The sequence below is a fragment of the Anopheles stephensi genome, chromosome 3 (assembly GCF_013141755.1).
Source record: "Anopheles stephensi strain Indian chromosome 3, UCI_ANSTEP_V1.0, whole genome shotgun sequence".
Classification (NCBI taxonomy): domain Eukaryota; kingdom Metazoa; phylum Arthropoda; class Insecta; order Diptera; family Culicidae; genus Anopheles; species Anopheles stephensi.
Window position 1 is genome coordinate 86,512,598 of NC_050203.1, and position 19,537 is coordinate 86,532,134.

General features: G+C 44.5%; 1 protein-coding gene across 9 annotated transcripts in view; it reads right to left on the reverse strand.

The window, feature by feature from the left end:
* Nucleotides 1–19,537, reverse strand: part of LOC118513917 (protein madd-4) — a 123,698-nt gene that overhangs the window by 62,592 nt on the left and 41,569 nt on the right. Inside the window, exon 1 of one of the 9 annotated variants that reach the window (XM_036060269.1) lies at nt 10,445–10,463. The exons of the other annotated variants lie outside the window; for them this stretch is intronic. The gene's annotated coding sequence lies outside the window, so the exon portion shown is untranslated. Of the gene's footprint in view, nt 1–10,444; nt 10,464–19,537 lie in introns of those variants that run through there. 9 annotated transcript variants of the gene reach the window in all.

Sequence of the window (19,537 nt, forward strand, 5' to 3'; positions counted from 1 at the left end):
AATAGAGTAGGCCATACAAGCAATTGATCGACCAGCGGTACAAACACATATGAGCATGTGCACAGGAATAATTGTGTTCTTGAATTCGTTACACTTTGTCTAATGATTGTTTTGTTTGGTGCTTGGTTTTTTCTTCTTTTCTCGTTTCCTTTTCATCTTCTGTTTCTTCTTATTTTCGTTCGTCTTCTTCTTTTGTTGCTTCCTAATTCTCTAGTTCTTTTTGTTGATTTTTATTTTCGAACGAAGATTTCCAGACCCATTTAAAAATATATATATTTATGATTTGTTGGTATGTGTGATTCATACATTTTTCTTCTTACACGCACGGCGCTTGAATTCAAAGAGTCATTTACGATTATTAATATATTCATTCCTGTTCTAACCATAGCTCCGACCGAAGCACTTGTATAGCCTAACTTTAGGCGTTAGTATAGGCCTGTTAGTTGATGTTGTTGCAACGATGCTGTATGTGTTTTTTCAATCTAAATTTAAAGTATTTTGAATAAGTTTGGATGAAAGTAAGTTTATAATAATAAAGCGAATATTTCACTTTTATTTTTTCCGTTTATATACTTTAATTCGTCTGTCTTATGGCTGCCTTTTTCCTTCTTTTCCTTTCTATCTGTTTAACACTGTTTCGACTCCTAACACAAACAGGTACGGTTCAATCGTATGCTGCTTCCTAGCTTTAAATATCACTATCAATCTCCGTTGCAGTCGATAAACGTCTATTTTCCTTCAATAGCACGGTGGATCCAACTCGCTTCCGTTGACAAAGTGTTGTAAATGGTTCGCAATATTTTCTCGAAGTTCATTCCAAAACCAAACGCACATAAAATAACCCATCACGACACACACACACACAGACAATGGCACACTGTTACTCCCGCGGATCATTTGTTGTGTTATAAATGTCGTTCAATAAAACTCAACCACCAGCTCAGCATTTTGCAAAACTTCCTTCCCGATCGACGCGTACGAGCATGTGTCCTTGGAAGCAGCGGCCAAGTTTCACGTCGCTATCATTTGTGCTATTAAGGAGCAACCTACCATACCATTCGGAGGTCTGTCCGGTAGTCACCCCCATCACACCATTTTAACAATCTCTCCCCCCCTATCAACTGCACTTCCGCGAGCGATGCAACCGCCCCGAAGTCGGCAAGTGCACTCTTGATTGCTGTTTTATTGCGGAAAATGATTGCACCTCCTTTCGGGGCGAGGACGCGACACTGGACGATGACAAAGTTGGGAAAACTTTTCAATCCCATTTCCTCTACTCACTGTCAGTCGACACGTTCGGTGGGTGGGTTGTTGGGTCTGTTGTTTCTTTCTCATTTCTTTTCGAATAACGAAAAATCATTCGCTCCAAGCAGTGTCTCCAATCTTTTACTGTCTCGGCGCTTCTTGAGGATGACGATGGGTTTTTGGAAGAATTTTCCCAAAAGCGTCACCCGATCGGGTACCCTGGGAAATGGGCGATCGTCATCGCTGCCGGAAGGACAAACGCCGGAAATTGCTTCACTCATTTCAATACGAGCCGGGAGTGCGCATGCCGTTTATTATGCAGCCGCTCATAGTTCCGATTGCCGAGCCTAGGTTCCTAACGAATCAACGCTCTTAACCTACATTCGGGCGATCGTTTTGAAAAAAGCTAAACGGTCATGTGCAATGAAAATCTGCAGAGAAAAATTGAAACTATTTTCACCGCTTTTTCGTGCATCCTAAAACAAGCCGGAAATCTCGCTGCTCTACTGGTGGCTGCAGCAGCAGATAAAACGTGACTTCTGTCCGAAATTTGCATTAGGAAAATTGTTTTTCAATGGAGCTCTGGACAGTGCATCGGCCCCGCCCTCCTAAGCTAACTCGCGGTGCGACAAATTTATGAAGCGTGGCATGGAAAGTTTTAAATGCAAAAAAAGGAAAATGCCTCAAATGATAACACTCACACACACACAAAAACGCCGCATTTCCTTTGTTTTGCAGAGCATATTTTATACGGCGAGCACGTCGGTTTCGTTTATATTTTAATTTAGTTTTATTTTATTTTTTCCGGTAGTGTTCAAGTGTTTCGAAAGTTTCCACTAAAAAGGGGTCAAACTTCACAAATGCATTTTGAAGCGAAAAGTTCATTAGACAGATTAGAAAACTCGCTTTTGGTCAATGGGGAAGCGTGATTTGATTTGATTATGCAAGACAATCGTGTTTCTTTCTCTCGAAATGGATTTCTCTTCTAAAGTTGCATATATTTAAATAATATCTTTACAAAACTAGGAAAAAAATGCTTAAAAAAGGTTAAAAGGCAAAGCCACGAAGCTTAAAAAGGTGCGAATGTTCGCACCAGTGACTTCCACCAAGTTCAACGTTTGATTTATCATTCAAACTTTTATGGTTTTGCTTTCATCGTCTTCCAGAGCTTTTATATCGTCAGTCCTTCTGCTGCTCGTCCTCCTCATCAACAGCAGCAGCAGCAACTGACCTACGCCAGCCAGCTAGCCACCGATCGAAACCGCAGCTCGATAGCACTTTTGCGAAGGAACGCTACAAAACCGCACCAAAGAAAAGCGGCCGATCCATTTCCACCTGGCCGAATGTCGGATGTGCTCCGGACTCGGGGGTGATGAATGTTTACGTTTCTGTTTATGTGGTTGTACCTTGTGGAGCATGAAGCGCAATTCCGTACAATCATAAACCCAAGCAAGAAGGTGCAGGAAAAGGGAAAGAGAGAGAGAGAGAGAGAGAGAGAGAGACAGAGAGAAGAAAACAGTGCACAAAAAAGGGCATTACGCTTGCCGTAGTATGTGGGTTTGCTTGATCGATATCCAAACTATTTGCCCGTTTGATTGATGCCATGTAAATGTTTTCGGCATAAATTGTGGCATTTTATGGTGACCGCAGAAACACACACACCGCGCACACACAGGTTACTGGCTGCGAACTGGAGAACCGATGCGAGGGATGCAAAACGATGACAATCCGGTTGCTGGTGATGACGTTACGCGGCACTGACAGATGGGTCCAAGGCAGCATATTGTGTGTGTGTGTGTGTGTGTGTGTGTGTGTGTGGAGTTAAAATTTATTTTATTTGACGCTCTTTTGTTTTGCCCCTGTTTCGGTTGCAAACATTGCAAACCGCAGTTCAACATACGGAACGGGAAAGCTGGGAATTGATTTTTATTACCTACAACAGATTCATAGTTTCAAGTGGCAGAGGCACAGAAGCTTCAGGAGATTTAAAAAATACAATTTTAAAGAAGCTGTTCTTTTCTTTCACGCAGATGTTCCTTGGAGGATTGAGCCTCGTCATCTCTGAATGTTTATCTGACCTCAATAGTGGGTTTAACTATGAGTCTCGTCCTAGAGGCCTTATCCACAGGACTTCGTTCATGAAGCCTTGTTCAAGAGTCGGCGATCGAGAGTCCTTAGGATCCTTGACCAAGAGATATCGCTCAAGGATTTCATATAAATATAAATAATCATTAAAATAAACTTTGCAAGGACAGATCCTTATCAGTTCGGCCAGGAAATATTTTTCGCCTCATTGCAGATCTTGGTTCGATGACTTTCCAGGATATTCCTAGATGGATGGCAATTCGTGGCAATTGGATGACACCTTTTTGGAGTCGGTAGTTTAAGGTGTCCTCCTTCATATGGCAATATAAAAAGAACTAACACATTCAAACTTGACATACCTTTCAAATATTACAAATTGTATTGTCCATTGAAGGTAGTTAAAACAAATACGATTAGTAAGTAAAACATGAAAACAAAATAATCAAATCACTTCACTCTTGCAGCACACTCGATGAAATTATTCAAATGAGATTATTTTTAAATCTCGACCAAAAGTACCTTCTTCACGCTAAGGATGCTTCACTGAAACTTTACACAAAAAAGTGAGCAATTTTTCACCCTTTCCACATGCGTGCTGCTTTTCATCGGTTAAGAGACAGAGAGAGAGAGAGAGAAAAGGGCGAGCTTGTTGCATGTTATGGATTCATTATGACGCCAAGCACTGAAGCAGCAGTTCGTTTATCCTTAATCCCTGTTCTTTCTGCCACCAGCCCGCCGCCGGAACACTGCAAACACACAGGCGCGCGCACGCTCCTCAGGTTACATGTTTAGCATTTTCGTAAATTGATCTCACATGCTTCGTTAATACACTTATAATAATCCATAATGCGCATGTAGTCAGATTAGAGTGTTTATGAGTTGGAGCTGCTGTCGAGTGCCATTTTGTCCTTGCCCGCTTGTCACGGTGGCCCACACGGCGCGATGCATGTTGTGCTGCTCGAGTGGAAAAACCGACCGAACTGTGCTTTCCATTTCCCATGCTTTTCTTCAGGCACTTGGAGTAGCACTACACCAAAGGCATGGTGGCAAGTGGTGGTTAACATTTTCATCGTCCTAGTTTTTACCTCCCCCATTGCACCGTACCAAAGAAGATCGGAAGAATGGATGTGTATCGTTTGTTCGTTGTTCGTTTCATGGAAAAAGCTTTCCCGGCGGGTGTGCGACTGTGTGTGTGTGTGTGTGGTTGCGGTTAACAGTATGTAAATATAAATTGATATAATTAATTATGAAAATGTTACCCGAACGCAACGGTGCGCGTTCTGCCCCATGACCTAATATACCGAGAAGCCGTGTGTGTACCATTAACTGTCGGTGAGACCGGTGAGTGCTCTCGCCCGACACAATCTCAGCAATCTCGGCAATAAACGGGCAACATACGACCCACCGGGTCGGGCCACCCATTCTGGGCCGTTCCATCCGCACCGTAGTGCCACCGTACAGGGTGGCTTTTATCAGAAGCGCAGCACAAAACGGGTCAATACAAGCAATAAATCAATCACGGAACAAACGATTGCTGGGGCGAATTGCTACCGAAAAGGTGTCCTCTCCTGTGGTACCCTTTGAGGACGTAATCGATCGGTACCGGCTGCCGGTGCAATTAATATGTTTATTTACATCGGGCAGCCGGGCAGCCGGGCAGCGTTGTTTGGCGCTGATGCAGGCAATTATGGAAAATGGAACGATTTGTTGAAGCTGCCCTCAGCTCGGGTATTGTTATTGCCGATGGCAGTGATTGCCACCGACCGGAATTGCCTGGAACATGTATACTACGTACGGGGTTGCTGATGGCTTACATTGGGACTGCGTAATGGTGATTGAAGGATGCAGAATGTTCTTTTGATTGAGCGACAAATTCCGTATTCAAATGTTTTAGGCTCAATTAAGCTGCGACATGTCAAAATGGCCCTGATGGCATACGGGAAGTACTCGAGTGGAAGCGATTTTCCGGAACTTTTTTTTATAATTCATCGACAATAGGATCGAACATTGGATGGTAGTTTATTGTGGAGAAGTTGTTCAGTTTCACGGTTCAGAACAGGTGTCAGAAATTCCTCACGAAAGCGGATTATAAGTTCAAGGTTTCACGGAATTCATATGGGAAGAAATTGATCACTTCTAGGCTCATTTCCTAATGACAGATCTTAGACTATTCCAATGATTCATTTGTGGTTCATTTGTGTTCATTATCTTGTCAGCTTTTTCTTGGTTCAGTTATCTTGTTGATTGTTGTTGTATCAACTGTAGTTTTTATTTTTTAAATATAGTTTTATCACTTAATTCATTGAGAAATTTTCAACAAAAATTTTAAAGTTCAAACTGTAATCAGTGACCCCTGATCTCTTTCGAATATTGCTAATTTCTTCCATGTTCCTTACCAGAGCATTTATAATCATTGAACATGTATGTTAACTGACAAAAAGGAACAACAACCTCCTAACGACTCTTTCAAAGCTTGTCCCGCGTGGCTTCCGAGGAAGCCTCCTTTCACGAAAACCTTTCGAAAAGCATCCTCACCATCCCTCCCTGTCAACCCGGTCCCACGTGCCCAAATGTCCCAAAAGAACCCCGGTTGGAAAGGCCTGACATCGAGCCGGGTGAGTTAATTTCGGGAGCAGGAATTGATTTTACGCCACAGGGACCTAAATTAGCATAATAGGAAAATGGGAAAAGTTCACTCTCGTCGCCGAGTGAAGAGGCTTCGGAGTTGGGTTGGAGGTTTTTCCTTTTTTTTTTTGAGAAGCAAGCGACATAATACGAGACAAAAAGGCACAACCGTGCCAGTCTATTTTAGAAACACAAAACCAAACTCAACCTGGGATGGGGTTTTCGCTTTTCCTCCAGGGTTTTCTTGTTGTTGTTGCCGTTGCTGAGTTTTCCTTTTTGTGGTGATGAGAAAATTGCCCACGGGCAGGTGAGGTGCTTTGATTGTGTGTGCGTTTTTTTTGTTTCGCTCTCTCTCTCTCTCTGCTTTCCGGTGTGTCATGCTGCGAAAATTCGTGGAGTGCGCTTTAACTAACTGTGGCCAGAAAGTTACCAGGCTCGCCTTCAGGGGAAAACAAACGAGGAAAAACCCTGGTGGGAGAAAATGGTGTCACTTTGGCAGTGAAAATAATCGCTTATACAGGTTCTGGGCAGGCTTCTGGGCGTGTGTGTGTACGGATTGTATTAGCAGACGCGTCACCTTCACCTTAATGCCTTCTGCCTTTTGCAGTGGAAAAAGCGTCTTCCTTTTGCTACAGTGCTCGCGCAAAAGCGGAAATTAATGGTCACCGACAAACGATTAAATCAATCTAATGCGCTTTAGTGGTGTATGGGTGAGCTTATTCTCCCCCGACGACTCGACTTAAAGCTCCTCCCAAGATCTAAAGTGAAATCGACCGCCAAGAAGTTAAACCGAAACCTTTCGACTAGGACTCTCCGTGGGCGTGCTGCATGCACCATCGCCCACAGCCATCGTAATCTGGAATTAATTTGCCAGAAATTACACAACATTAATCATAAGCATCACGCAAAAGTGCGCCGTGCTGTAGCTGAACAACATTCCTTGCCCAAAGTCCCGTGCGTCCCGTCACTTTAAGTACTCGCCGATCCTTGATTATTGCTTGCGGTAGGACCGCGGGAACGCATTCGCTGTTTTTTGTACGGTTCACTTGACCTCACCGCAAAACACTAGCTTACATTTTGTTCCAACAATCAACGCTAATAGCAGACGACGACGACGAGGACGATGACGTGTGAGTTTATGGTCAGCTGTGGCAGCGGATAGCCGTGAAACACGGTGACTTGGAATGTGGCTACTCGTACACCGTGCAGGAAAAATGGTGTTTTTATTGGTTAGGCGAAGCAAAGAAAGAGCGAACCTGAAAAGGCAACGATAAATGGGTCGTCGAAAGTCTGGTGCATGCTTTACTTAATAGAAATGTCTCCGGTGAGCTGTAATTCCTTTACTTCTGCTGCTTGGTGGGTTACAGAATGAGGTAGCAGCTTTTCAGAGAGGAAATAGTTCTTTTGAAAACGAATAGAGTATATTTTTCTGAAGAAACATGTACTTAAGATTTTAAGTCTAGTATTAAAGTATATGATGTCATTGAGAAAAGGTTTACCTGTTGGAAAATGTAGTTTAAACATAAATACGTTTATTGCTATAGCTTAAGTCAAATGACAGCATTGACAGCATGCAGCCAATAGACAAAAAAGACAAGTTGACTGCTTTCGTATTGATGTTTATGATATCGAATCGAATTCTCTTTCTCTAGACTTAGTAGAAGATTTACGGATTACATCGCAGAAAATAAAATCCAACCCACAAATTTAAAAATTTAAAATAAAGAATTTATGAACCAATAGAATACTGAAATTTAAAATTAAGTTAGTTGATTACTATTACTTCAGTCAAATGACTGCACTGACAGCATGCAATCAGTTGACTGAGTAGATAGATCTCAAATTAGCGTTTAGAGTGTCAAGTCGAGTTCTATCCATGGAGAATTATTATTTGAATCTACCTACAACTGCTGAAGGACCAAAAACAATATTGTATAATTTATTTTCTACCACACCATTTCAACCTAAACTTTAAAATGTAACAAAATTCACCTCAAATATGTTTCAAGAGACCTCGTTCGCGTATCCACCGCGAGATTCAACAATTGCACTAGCACACCTCTTGTTGGCTAGCTGACCAATTACATTCCAATTGTATCATCATCACCGCACGCACACGCACGATTTACGAACGGAAAATGCAAAAAAAAAATACAAAATCCATACCCCATTTTGCGCTGGAAAAATTCTTCAGGTGCAAGTAATTAAAATTAATTACAGCACTCATAGAAAAACCACCGTGCTGCCACCGTTGGCAGCCGAACTAGCGCGAGAGCACGTGCGGCGTAAATTCAATGATCATCTTTTCGCTACACCGATACACCCGAAACAATAGGGGAAATTAAAACCAAGCCACCAATATCGCTTATTTTATTGTGCTATCGACGGTATGATTGGTAATGAAAAGCATACTGGCCACACGAGGTAGATGGGCAAGTGGTGCTGGAGTGTTTTATAACAGGTATATTCACACGAAACACATTCCACTGGCCCATATGCCCGGAAATTATGCACATCAGCACCTTCATTTTTAAGGGGGTCCAAGTGGAAAAACAGCAACAGAAAAATCCGGCCCAGCAAAAAAAAAGGCTGCAAACATCAACGAGCCCTGATAATGCATTTTAATCGCTTAATAGTCTTCTGCCCGAGCACTCTCCGGGTTTTGAGGGATTGCGATTGCTATGAAACAACTATGCGAAGCGCGTGCAGCAACGCCAAAAACAAGTGCATTATGGGCTGTGCGGGTGGCGACGAATGCAAAAGTGAGGGAAAACAAGAAGCAGACAAAAAAACACGGCTGGGAAAAAGTAGGTGCAAACAATGAACGCTTTACGCTCGGCTGCCATTCAGGAGGTTGCAGTGTGTATGCAGTGTCTGCAATTGCGGACAACATAATTTCTCCCTGTGCAAGGTCAATGAAATTTCGCCCCCTCCTGTTGCTCGCTGCTCCCCTTTTTCCCGCCACTCAGCCCACAATCCACCTCACAATCATTCGGAGCGATTAAATTGGGACAAAAATGATACCCAACATTATGTCTGGAGCTCGAGCGTGGCGTACGCGAATGGAGTGCAGTGTATTTACCGAGCTGCATCGTATCGGGCCACCCACCAGGGACAATCAGCTGTTGTTGTTGTTGTTCAGAAAACAATCGAAACCCATTTGGAGTCCCACAATAGCGGAGAGTCCTGAGCGTTGGGTGTGTGCAGTCTTTAAAAGCACGTTCTCCGATAAGTTGCGGATTCAATCACCTTCAATTTGTGGAACCCCACGATCGATCACCCACGATGAAAAGTGGCCGCGGACCTATTAGGGATAAATATGGGAACTTCTACGGGAGGGCCTCTACATCCCCGCTAAATCGGAGCAAATTTATTACGAAGTGCACAATACTTATCTTTCCCTTTTTTGCCGTGGCGATCATCAAGCGGCCTATCCCGGCCCTATAGGTCATCGTGATCCATGGGTCTTGATGGTGGAGGAGCTCATCCGCCAAACATAAGGTTCGCCCATAATCTGACCAATATTTTTTTCCATGCAGTAGCGTGGTATTGTTTGGAGAACGAAAATTGAGCGGATTTATAGCCGGGAAATGGATTACTCTATTGGGTGAAATGTGTATCCGGCCTGCCGGAGTTCTAGCCGCCGGACGATGTGGACGTTTGTGTGCGGGTTAGGTTTACAGTGTGGGTCAAAGTTCACGCAACCAAATACCGGCCATTTTTCGTCCTCTCGGAAGCTTACCACGGGATCGACCCAAGCTTTTGCCGAGAATTGGTGGACTCACATCAAATTTCGCCCTGTTTTTTTTTTTTATTTAGGGGGTCGATTTTATCCTCCATCGTTTATTGCGCTTAAAGCCACGGACGATCGATGTAGTGCGAGATATAAGGAAGCCGTGGGTAATCAATTCCTGCTGTGTGTTTTCAAAATGATTATCAAACACTCCCAAGCAATGATCCATTTATATTGTTCTTCTCCCTTCAAACATCCCCAACCATTGGCCGGGGAAATTCCCGCTGAACGCGTGTCCAAAGTAGATTTCAAAAGCGCCTCAAATTCTGCCAAAACACGTACGTTTTATTAGACAGTAAGGAAAGGAAGTACGCGAAAAACACATCTACAAACGAGGAGCGATATCCTGGATTACCGAAAAATGACCTTAATCCTTGGACATCCCTCTTGGACTCGGTGACGTACCACGCTGGAACGTTAGAAAGGAAGTAAAATGATGCCAATGCGGCACAGTAAATGTATCGCACCACGAAAGCGTTTACTGTACTGAAGCGTTTGACCTACAAAACAAATCCCCCGTCACCAGTAGGGCGTTTACGAGGAGGAATTATTGGGGCAGTTTTTGTTTGGCAGCTCTAAAGACGAACGTGATCATTACTGTGATGTTCAGCTGAGTTCTGTGGTACTTCATCCATCAAAGTTGTGTTGTCTTGCTTGTTGGATCAATTTGTAGAAGAGCGCTGAGTGCTACAATACCTTCTTGAGTTGATGTTTCGCAGTCGGTGGAGTAGAACTGTCTGTTTGAATATCTGTACTCACCTGAAAGTAAAAGAAATGGAAAAGTTTATGTTAAAATTCATACAGAACTCCCTTTTAATAAAACAATTCTTCAAATAACTCTCCTGAAGATTTCTTTTCAACACCAAAACGCAAGACAAATCATAATGAATGCGCGACAAATGATCTGATGAAAGCAACCTCACCAGAAACACGCCCTCCCAGTGTTTCTCTTGATGAGTACAAATCCTTCCCGAAACAAGGGACACCACGGAGCGAAGAACAAAACCTTCGCCCCTTCTCTTTCAATCTCTCTCTCTCCCCCTCAGCTCCACCGCCCGGGGATGATTTAATGCTTAGCACCTTTACTGTTCGCGGCATTCTAATATCCCACCATCCCCGACACCGACAGGACGATGAATTATGATCCCTTCACACCGTCGGGATAGAAGCCCTGGTGGAATCCTTCCCGAGTTCCCGGTCCTGCCGGGTATCCCATTGTTTGTGCGGTGAAAAATGACCTCTCCAAGCGTCGACCAAGCGCTGACGTTTCAAACGCTGCCAAGCCCACCGAAATACCTCGCGACTCTCGCCGGTCCGGGATACTTGGTGGAGCTCTTGTCTGAGCGTAGCGCCCACGATAACCATTGAGATAAATTTGATTGGTGTTTACACACTTTAATGAGATTCCTAACCTCACGCACCAAGAGTTAGGGATCAGAGAAGTGCTTTCCCGGCCTTGGTGTGCTCTTAGCAAGGACCGTGTGCTGAAGGCTCGCTTGGAAAAGTCCTCATACACTTCAACTTGAGACAAAGTGGGGCGTCGTCACTTGGGCAGCATTTGGCTGGTCAACGGGACAGTGAGAGGGAGTGGCAAAACGAGGCGAAGATTAATGTACGTGTGTGTATGAGGCGATGATGACTGAACGCTTTCGGTAACAAATCCTTGTTTCATGTCCGAGGGGAGGAAAGGTCCTTGGTCCTAAAGTCTGGATTTTGGACGCTCAACATATGGCGCATACGACGTCGTAAGTGTGAAAGATGGGCGGAGAAACACAAAAACAAGGGTGATCATATAAATATTATTGGTTAGCACGTGTTGGTTCGGTGAAAGTTTAAACAATCTGGGCCTGGAGAAGTTTTTATCACGTATTCGCGTCTTTCGAAAGCAGTGTTCGAACAAATCTTCGACGATTAGAGCTCACGTTGGATTTGATCATTCTGGAACTATTCCATTTTTTGTGGTTTTAATTTGAATCTCTAACATCTGAACATCCTCCGAGTTGACCAAAAATGTCTGTTGAAGTCCACAGGCCTTTGAGCTTTGAGAGGCGTCCCTAATTTCCTCATCCGGGAAATATTTCAAAAAAATCCTCAAAGTAATTCAATTGGTGAGCCTCTATATGCTCAACTACAATGATCCGTGCCAACAACACATCGATTCCATTTTTTGTTTCCAAAGCATCCTGAATCCGTTGAGTACGGTGTACCTGTAACCAACACACGACCATTAGCAGCTGTACAACAATACTTTTAACTCGGCTAACAACAAAATCCCAACCATATGCGTGCGGCATGCTGTTGCTCGGTTAGCATGCTCATGTTTGCCAGCTTGTCCGACGGGCCCGAACAGCGAACCGTACGGCCGAGCATACCAGGCAGCGTGCCCGGTTCCGACGTAGAACGCCAAACAGCGCTCACTCGAAGGCTTCTTCGGATGCGGACGCGGTCGGTGGTCTACCACGATGATACGCTGGTGCACAGTATGGTGGCCAGCGTGCGGTTAAGCCTGATGATAGTAATTAATTTCAAGTGTTAAAACAAACATAGCACACACACACACACACAGACACGCTGTTCGCTCACTCCTACACAGTGTCTCTTTGCTGGTCTGCTGGCCACGCTTCGTTTCAAAGTGTTCGTTTCGGGGTTCGGGACGTTACAAGCTAATATTGGTCCTTGTTTTTTTTCTCAGCTTTGCGTTCCTTTTTTTTGCTGCTCGTGGTTGTTACACGTGGTTAATGCCATGTACAATAGGGCGGACATTGTGGTTGGGCGATTCTTTTACCCCCGGGTCAGCTGACTTTAACGCCGCAATCTGTGGAAAGTGGCATGGGAAAAGGTGTAAAATAGTGGCGCAGGTAGACGCAGGACTCACCTTAAGACAACTGTCCCTTGTTCTCCTACCCATTCTTCCCCGAGTACTGTGACTCAAGTGGCCACCATTCGCCAAGCGCTCGCAACTCTAATGGACTGGGCGAGCGGTTTTGTTGGTAAATTTTAATGAAGCGTGACAGTGTTGAAGACCGAAGGTAACCGATCCTTTCCCACCGCGACACAGGACGACGACGGCACAGACAGAGGTCCCGACGGAATGAATCTCGGGCGTGAAAGACGACCGACCGACCGAGGACCACCACCACCACCACCGGGCGTATTTATCTTTCTCTTCGCCGCCTTGTTGAAGTTGTTTCTTCCGTCGGCTTTCGGTCGACGAAGGGACGAAGATTACAACCTTACCGAAGGCGAATGGTAGTTCCTTCTGCGCTAATGGAAGCCGCCCGTGTTGGGTTGAGCTTGCTGTTTGAGATTCGGAAGAGATTTTTGGACGACGACGGCAAAGACGAAGACGATGCCTTCCGATGAGTCATATAATGTTTATCTCATTATCGCATCGGGGCATGGGCAAGAAGGGACGTAAAAGCCTCGGGTCGGGTGAGTCGACCAATTAATGCCATAAAACTAGGAATCCTTCCACGTTCCACGGGATTGCGGGGTCTTTGAGGATGTTGGTGAGACTTTAAGATTTGGACTTTAAGGAGAGTTAAAAACGTTCAAAACTAATGGGTAAATTATGGGGGCCCTATTTTTTAAGGCTCGAAATAAATAGGCTGTAATTTGATCTTCGTGCGTGGTTGGATGTAACAGTTGGTTGGGATTGGTTATAGATTGTAACCAAGCAGTGGATCTTGTCGATCAATAAACTGCACTATAAACACAATGTACGGTGCATCTCAAAGATTATCAGATGCTGATGTTGAGGAGATCTACATTCTCAGAATACACTATTCAGATTGAAGTGAAAAATCAACCTTTCGGAAGAGGTTTGCTATGCTAGGCTCTCATTCCCAGACCTGTCTTCCGCCCTTAACATTGTTCTACAAATCGAGAGCAATCACGTTGATCGATCATTGTAATCGCATTAAGTTATTATTTTCTACTCAACCTTCGAGGGCGGTTCAACTCTTCTCGGGCCTGCTGCTGATGAGCTTCTCCGAATATCAAAAGAATGAATAAGCGTCTGTCTGGTGCTTGAATTTGTTTACCTTTCGTAGAGCGTACCGGCTTCCCAGCCTCTTTTGCTTACATAAATAGCACCTTCCGACAGAGAAACAAGTAGCATTTCAATGGAAGCTTCTGCTTTCTTTGAAATCATCAACTGCCGTACGACTTCTGCTGCTTTCGTAGGACATTTTTCTCTTCTCCAATATCTCATCTTCACCCACCGGAGGGTTCCGTCATTATTGCAGGCGTCATACCGTGGACAGCCGGCCGGTGGCAAGGGCGCGCACAAGTGTCTCTAAATTATGCTTCATTACATCCGTCCGTACTGTAAAGGGAATTGTCGTAGCATTACCAAGAAAATGGAGTGCAACGTAGCGATGAGTTCGAGCATCGGTATGCCTTCGAAGCGAAACAATGCACTCCAGACACTCCGGAGGAGGCACTCGTCGGTCCAGGGCAGCTTCCATCATTCCAATGATTCCTTCTGTCAGGCTCAGTAGCATTAGATGCTTGGAATCATCTGTTTGGATGATACTTTGGACTGAATTGGAAGCGAGAGAGTGAGCGAGAGGTGTTAGGTGCATACGGAATGAATTCATCTTGTGCCAGTGGGTAGGCCCCCCCTTCGGGGAAACTATTTGGAGTCAGAGGCTGCAAGATTCGGGCCGCATAGGCAGGTGAAAATTTAATTTGTTGTTCGGCTAGAATAAAGTTGAAGCACGCTGTTCTTTCAGTAGGAAGGAATTAATTCCAATGCCTGGTCTAGAACCGAGATGCATGGACGATCTCTGTGGCCACACTTAATTCTAGGCTGAAGTTCGTCAACAGCAAGGGAAAGGATGTAATAGAAACCCTCGGTCCTCGGAATTAACTCCACCAAGGTGATGAAGATATAATAATCTCCCGGAAACTTCGGTCTCGGGAAGCTTCGGTCGTCGCCGACGGACGTGGAGATTAAGTACTCTTTGCCTGCACTGGAGCCATAGTCGCGGCCGGGTAATGAGGGCAAGACCTTCAACGGTTTCGGTCGTTAGACAGCGCCTCGTTATCATTGATGATGCGCGCAAGTGAAGTTTAATTAACGAAATGTAAACGAACAAAGACGTGGTGTCCCGTGTATCCGTCGTCACTTGGGCCGAGAGTGATATTTAACAGTCGCAAAGCCAACAAAGCAGCAGGCCAAAGTGTTTGACCGGTGCGTCGGCTGGTACCCGGTAAAGGTAAACTATTTAGACAAACCTCGATGGCCCGATTGTGTTTGTGTCCGCTCTTCTGTGTCCACTCGCAAGATTAGCGGGCACGCTGGCGTATGCTGCCGCGACTGTTATGCTAACGACACTTTGGTTTGGTCGCTGATTATATTGAAACGCGCTGTCGATGATGGACGGATGGAGATTTCGAGTGCAAACAGTGGCGTTTGCTCGAGTGGCATTAATGCTTGGGCGCCCGTGCTCGTGTGAAGCTGTGCTGGGTGGTGAGTGCACCCGTATCTGACCTAAATACGGTGGCTTGACGTTTTCGAGCGGGTGTCACGGTTGAGTGAGTGGACGCCGAATTTACTCCGTTCATATTTTATGCATGAATGCCGGATGCTTTGACCGAGTGTGAGTCTGATGTCCTTTGTTGTGCTGCTCGACGAGAAGCCAAAGTACGTCAAATCACATCCATTAGGAGAAGTTGGCTAATGCTTGTACACACGTCAGGAATTGTTGGAAACTGTGTCCAAATATTAAACTTCAAATCAGCCAGAGCTTATTGGTTGGCGTTTGGAAGAAGCTCTTGAGGACTTTCCGTCCAAACATGGGAAGATTGCCACGAGTATCACATGTTTAAAGATAATGATACGCCATCGGTATTATTTTGGCAACAACTGTTATAGAAGCCTATTTCTAAACATCTCACACCTTGGCAACCTGTTCTCCTCAAGACAAAAGCTCACATCATTTTCCTGTCCCAATGAAAGTAAAAGTTATGCTCGGTTCAATTAACGAACCTAAGCCCTCGCCCATCCATCCGTCTCCGACCCTCCTAATAGATGATCCCGAACATCAAAGCAATTAAAACAATTCCGGTGTGGAAAACGGGCACCTGCCGGAATCGCAACCGGGTGTCACTGATCAAGTGTCCTGATTTCAAGTCAACCCTGGCTGAAAGGTTCCTTCTTTGTTTCACCGCAACACACCTGTTAACGCCAAGGGTTGATTGTTGAACCTTACGGCAGGAAACGAACGTAACAGAACGCTCCACAAGTAGTGTAGTGTCATCCCTTGTTCGGTGCCTTCCGGTTGGGCGAATGTGGGACGCCCTCTAATGGCTCTCTTCCGGCGGCGTTCCGGTTGCGTTGTGCGGTGTGCTTAACACGTCGGATGACCAAGGACGGACCGGCTAGCGGAAGACGTGAGTTTGGGACGAATGCTGGCTGTGCTGTAAGCTGAGTTATTATCATACGATAACAAGATTAGCTTCTTGTCGTGCAGCGTGTCGTTTGACACTCGAGATCATATGGCAACGGCCGCGCACAGATACCGGGGAGGGCCTGGTGAGTGGGTTCTAGTGCTCACCGAGTTTCCGGGAAGTATGGGCACACTCCTCAGGACGCCATTTGTCTTTCTGGGGTGGTTAAAGTTAATCAGCACAAAAGGTAGCACGTGAACACGATGGGCAGGGTGCCATACGGTGAGGAATAATGAGAATATGTGAGGATTTTGTGGATGGCTTATATTTCTTGCTAAGTACTAATAATCTAACAGAATGTCCCAAATATCTTGGAAGTTGAAATATCTTGAGGCAGATTGTTAAAGGGGCTTTGACTGTGCTCTCTAGACAATCGATATATCTATTACACTGATTACTTCTTCAACTCACTCCAACAACGTCTCGGGAAACATTTTCTGGCTGAAAATCTTTATCCCGAATCCTTCTTCATGCTTCAATACTTCAACTGCTTCAAGGATAACAGTATTTAACATGCGCTTCGATCGTGACACCCAACATCATCCGCTTCAAGGAATATCTTTGCCCGAGAAGTAAGGACCCGCTCGTAGGAGGAAAAACATTTCCCACAGAAAATTTCGGTTGGCCAAAGGGAAATCGTGCGAAAAACCCTTTGCTCTTCACGAGTGCAAACGATCCGTTGATGATGATGGTGATGATGATGATGGTGGTGGTGGTGGTGAAGGTGATTACAGCAGGGCGTATGTTTGTGAGGGAGTCCTCGTTTGTCCTCCTGAACAGAGTAGACAGGTCACGTCACACAAATTCCAGCAAAATCTTTATGAATCGAGCAGCGTGGGCCATTGATTCCGGAGGGTTCTGCTCAATTTTCTCGGTTTTACAACGGGATTGAAGTTTTCCCTGGAAAAAGGGTTTTTCTTTCCACTTTCCGACGATTGAAAATGGAAGGATTTTAGCTTAGAAATTGTAGGAATTTTCCTCTCTTTTCCATTACGAAAGCATGAAAACGTTTTTCGTTTCGTAAATCATTAGAAAAGCGTAGAGTAAGGTCGAAAAAATTATGCTTTTTCAGCTTTATTTTAACAGAAGTGAGGGATTAATATTTCCCTGTGCAGAAGAAAATAATTTTAAACAGAACTGTTCTGATTTTTTCACTCCCCCTGCTTTCACTTTAAATGGCCTTTTAATTCACACCGTCCGAAACCTTCGCTTCCTGTCACACGCGCACAACAGTCATTCCATTTCCTGCAAAGTGATTGACCAAACCAAACCGTCTTTACACGTTGGTGCCGCGCTGTGTGCTGGAATCGTTATTAAATCAAGCTAATTGAATGATTGCACGCCTGTCGAAAAATATCATTAAAAGTGAGCCGCGGCAAAAGTGGAAAGCAAATAATTGACTTACAAAGTTGACGCTACAAAACGTCCGGGCGCACAATGAATTTGCCACGATAACGACATTTGCATCGATCGTGGCACCATCCTGTGCCAACGACCGGCCACCTTCCGAGCCGAACGCAATCGGAGAGGTTGTGTGGGAGAAAGTTTTCCGTTTTCCTTCTTCTTTTTTTCCTCCAGCGGACCAAGAACCGGTCACCTGTTAGTCATTTGGGTTGATCGTCCCAACGGATCGAAGAGCGCGAGTGGGGAAAAGGAAAACTCCGCCGGAATGAGCTCACAGCCGAACAAATGTACAAGGTTGAACACTTTGCTGGAAAGATGTTAATGAAGGTCGTAATAAATCAAAATCGGTGCTCATTTTCCTCCAACTTTCGGACGGTCGGTTTATCGGATGCGATTGCCAAAAACTCGCTCCCGGTCCGCTTGGGACGGAAAATGGCTTATTCGCTTTTTTATCAGCACCAACAGCCATGCACAATCTAGCAAGGTGTCTAGCTGTAGTGCTGCGACGGAAAGGAAACATAACGAAATGAAAAGCATTGGAAAACATATCACACCATGGAGCCCAGGCGCCCGCCATGGGATCCAGGGCCAAACGAAATAAAATATCAATTAATCTTCCACCGTAGTCTTGCGTTGTCTTTGGCCAACTTTTATGACAACATTAATTTTGTTTACCAATCTCATCCGAAGCGAAACAAAACTTGTCTCAACCCAACCGAAGGGAAAGCCGTTGGAAGTATTCCCAAGAGAGAGAGAGAGAGAGAGAGAGGGTGAGCGTGAGAGGGAAGGAGTTGGTGGAAAATATCACGCTCAGTGCAAGTGAGCGATCGACCAGCGCCAGGATCAATCAATTTCCCATCAGTTTTGTGTCCTGTGCGTTGTGGAACGAATTCGATAAAGTCCACAGGCGACAGGTTGTTGGATGGAAAGGTAGCAAAAAGGGGGGAAACATTTTTGTAATCAAAATATGACTAAATTAATGATGTTGATGGTTGAGGAGTTACACGGAATTGGAAAAGAGTAATTAAAGAAAACGAAGAAAAACGGAATTATTACTTTAACAACTTTGTTTGATGGATGGAAAACGGAGAGTTTAATTTAGATCTCGTCCAAGAGATTTCGTAAAACAGACCTCGTTTAGCAGACCTCTTTCAAGGGTCCAGCAAGGCTCTTAGACGAAGTTTCATTCAAGAAATATTGTCCGAGTGGCTTCATCGAGAAGGCTTCGTCCAAGAGACCTTGTCTAAGCGTCCTCATCCGAGAAATCTGCTACATGAAACTTCGTCCAGCAGACCTTGTCCAAGAAATAATGTCCAAGCGACTTTGATCAAGAAACCTCGTCTTACTGACCTTGCTTAAAAATTCTGAATTTTCTTTCAGGGCCTATTTTAAGGATCCGTTCCCTCTAATGACGGCTTATGAATTATTTTGAACATAAATTCAACATAAATTTAAATATACTTTAAAATTGTTATTCAGAAATTAGAAAAAGTCTTAATAACTTGTCTCACTTTTCATGTTTCTATCACACCTAACCCCTGTCAAAACCTTCCGGCAGGATATTAAGGATATCGTGAGAGATAATTAATTGGAATCAATATCATCATTGCTCAGGTTTGTCCTAGACAAAGGAAACTTTAATTTAGAACCCTTGCCGTAAAGATAAAATACACCCTTATCACTCAATTCCATTTCGCCTCACCGGAATTGATGGACTTGAGCCTTAACAAAAGACACCAGACCGAAAGACCATGGCCCTTTGCCCGTGTTTGTGTGTGTCTTTGGCCATTCCATCAAATACCCATTCGAAGCCGGGGTTTTTGTTCTCCGAAAGCAGCTCATTCATTAGACAGGGCTTCACGGTATTGAACCAACGATTGGTCGAACAAATCCTGGCAGACAGAAACATTTCCAAACGATGGGCGAAAA